At 36.9% G+C, this 3,647-nt stretch overlaps 1 pseudogene; it reads left to right on the top strand.

Moving 5' to 3' along the window:
* The first annotated feature begins 838 nt into the window (after window positions 1–838).
* On the top strand, window positions 839–1,319 carry LOC107401786 (large ribosomal subunit protein eL21 pseudogene; annotated as a pseudogene).
* The last annotated feature ends 2,328 nt before the right edge of the window (window positions 1,320–3,647 follow it).

The raw sequence follows: 3,647 nt of genomic DNA on the forward strand, positions 1-3,647 counted from the left end.
CCCAGGGGATGGGCAAAATGGGCATTTATTTTCTAATATTGTTTCTCATTGATGTCTCTTCTGCATAAACCTTACTATTGGGTTTCATTTTGCATCTTTCTTTATTATGAAAACAAAATTGTATATTTTCCTAACTATCTTTTAAGAAATCAATTCCTGTGTCCTCTTGTAGTTAGGAACAAATATTCATTTTGGTGTCTGTGGTAATGGGAAATTATAACTGAAGGAGGATTAGAATTTTTCTCAGTGATAGAAATATAACTCACTGCTATTTCTCATTGGAACAGTGCTAGTGTGACATTTAGTCTTAGAGAAATAGAGATAGCTTTCTCATCCCTACGAAAACGCAGACATAATAACCTGAATGAATCTCAGATATCTATTTTCCCCCAAACAAGAAAATTTTAGGACTGTATTATTCTCAAAATCTCAAATACTTTGTAACAAAACTTTAATATGTTGAAAAATATCACTGGGTACAAAGTCATACTTACTTATGTCTGCAGTACCTGAAATCAGCCCTTCATTAAATCTGGCTACTCTGGAGTTCACTGTTTTGATTAATAATTTCTTCTGGCTTTGTGTTTGGAGCAGCCTTAGTCTATAAGAGGAGTTTCTGAGATTTGACTGTGTTATTATATATTAGTTTTGATTCGGGAAGAGTAAGAAATCTTTACCTCTGCACATGCACAGAAATCAAATTTTCTACTGATATATTTAATTCTTGGTGTTAAAGAAAAGATAATCTTCTTGAGTATTCTTATGTACTGATTCCATTAAGAAGATTTGGGGAGCCTTCCTTTAGGCCATGGCAGCCATCTTCCAGTAAGTCACCAAAATGAAGAACACAAAGAGAAAGAGGAGGGGCACCTGCTGTATGTTCATTAGGCCTTTTAGGAAACATGGAGTTGTTCCTTTGGCCACATACATGAGAATCTACAAGAAGGGTGATATTGTAGACGTAAAGGGGATGGACATTGTTCAAAAAAGAATGCCTGATAAGTGTTAGCCCAGCTAAACCGGAAGTCTACAACATTACCCAGCATGCCATGGGCACCATTGTAAAGAAGCAAGTTAAGGTCAAGACTCTTGACAAGAGAATGAATGGAAGGACTGAGCACATCAAGCACTCTGAGAGCCGAGACAGCCTTCTGAAGTGGGTGAAGGAAAATGACCAGAAGAAAAAGGAAGGTAAAGGGAAGAACACCTGGGTTTAGCTGAAGTGCCAGCTCGCTTCGCCCAGAGAAGCACACTTTGTGAGGACTAATGGAAAGGAGCCTGAGCTGCTGGAGTCCACTGTGTATGAATTCATGGAGTAATATACCCCCCAAAAAAGAAAATTTGAGGAGACTTTGGGAGTGAGAGGGCTATAAAATGAGGAGAACAATTTCTTAATCTGTAAGAAAAGCCCCAATGGCTTGAATGATTAGTTACATAATTTCTCTAAAATTAGCAAATGAAAATCTTGTGCCTGAAAAGGACAGGAGCCCTGGAAATCTCATCTGAAAACTGGAAAAAAAAATTTGTCAGTGTTTTTTTTTTCCTGCTCTAAATTCATTTTTAGTAACAGTGGAAGCAATCTGAAATGAAATACAACAGTTAAAACAAGTGAAAGGGAAATGGCTGGCAGCAGTAAACTGAAAGAAGAACTACAGTTCAGCGTGTTCCACCGCAACCCTGTCTCTTAGGACCAAATGTAGCACATTAAATTCTTCTTGCTTTCGAAAGTCTACGACCATGAAATTATACACTGATCCTGAATTTGTTTTCTTGTATCATCTATTAAAAACACATGTTTGGCCTCAGGCTATTTCCCTGAATTTCCTGGAGAAATTTCACTTTTCCTTAAGAAAATTATAACTTTTATTCTATTTATGAATATTGAAGATAAAGTATCATATGCTGGTTTGTCACAGGTGGGAGATGCTTACCGTAGGACAGCAACTATGATTATTATATCTGATATCATAACAATAACGCTGCTAATTTTTCAGGTGTTAATTACTTATAAGACATTTATGATACCGATTTCTGAATAGACTTCATGTGTCTAAGGTTGACATTTGATACAAATACAATGATAGTTGCAATGAAAATAAGGCCATTGGGCAATAAGTCTCATTTCAAGCCAGTAGGTGAGCACACACTTGGTGATAGACTGAACTGGAATCATTTAGGTTCAAGAATTATCATTGTTATGGTTGATTTGTCCTGCTATGTCAAAGTACTCTGCATGTAGTAATTTATGAACAATGACGCCTGTTATACATAGATGGTACTTTTAGTGTCCTTTTATAGCAGTAGTAGCCAAGGGGTTCTCTCAAGCTTTTGCATAAGGACTGATCTCATTCATGAGGGCACAGTTTTTATAACTTGGCAACTTTCCAAAGTCCCTACCCCTTTACGGCACCACACTTGGCAGTGAGGATTTCAACATATGGAATCTGAAGGGATACAGACAAGTAGACAATAGCAGTGGTTAAATGAAGATACCTAGTCTTATGTAACTGTCAGTTGGTAGACACTGTATACTAAAAAAAAGTGGTCATGATCAGGAGTTTGTTATCTAGTATTCATTTTCACATTGATTCCAGGCTTCTCTTGCCTAGTATCCTATGCCAGTTTTGGTTTATATTTTTATGTACCTTGCTTTAAATATTTACTGTTGATTATTATCCTACAATTGAGTGAGCTTTGATCCAATGGAATTTCCTATTGAACACCCCTGTTGGGTATTCTAACTACAATAAAACATCAGCATTTATTTTGAACTTTATTTATAATGAGCATTACTACAATCTCATAAATACATAAATACATACATAAATGAAACTTATTTCCAATTTTCAAAGAAGTTGAGCTGTTTGGAAGGACATCAAGAAAATGAACAATGATATGACTCTATGTTCAATTTATAATTTATATGAATTTTACATAACTTCACAGGCCAGCCGCAGCTGGAGTAGAGAGATGAGAAACTCGTTTAAAGGAAAGTAATGCTTTGCTCAGTGCTATCAAACAAAATTGACACATGGGCCTTACAAGGAGGATCGTAGCCACCACATCCCAGTGCAGGGTGGAGGGTAAGCAATATATCAGTTCTTGTTTATTTCATTGTGAGCACCAAAGACTGATCTTAGGGTTTTACATCTTTAGATACACCGTGGAAGTCATTAGTCAGTAGATTACACATTCATAGTGAAGTTAGCATGAGTTAACACACTATTAGGTTGTGCTTATATGTTAGAGACCATGAACCTGGATCACTTCTGTGAAAATCAAGACAGGGTGGTGGTGATCAACACCCTGCCAGTCAGATGAGTCTGAGGAGTGTCAGAAATCTAAGTGGGCATATTGTGGTCAGTGGGAAAGGAGCAATTATGCTGTGATGAAGATAGAGAAACACTCACCACAAACTGATGTGTATTTGGTGAAGACCACACCCACCAAGAGCTAAGTGTGTGAGTTTTTATAACTAGTATTAGGACTGGCAATATAATCAGATCTCTGAGGTTGGTAAGATCATTAAAGTAATTAGTGTTTGGCAATCAAAGATACGCTCTAGGAGAAGCACCAATATTTGCTTCTATTGTGTCAATGCACGAATTCTTTCATCAATCTTTCAGGAAAGGCTTGAGCGAACATCT

The sequence above is a fragment of the Peromyscus maniculatus genome, chromosome 15 (assembly GCF_049852395.1).
Source record: "Peromyscus maniculatus bairdii isolate BWxNUB_F1_BW_parent chromosome 15, HU_Pman_BW_mat_3.1, whole genome shotgun sequence".
NCBI lineage: Eukaryota > Metazoa > Chordata > Mammalia > Rodentia > Cricetidae > Peromyscus > Peromyscus maniculatus.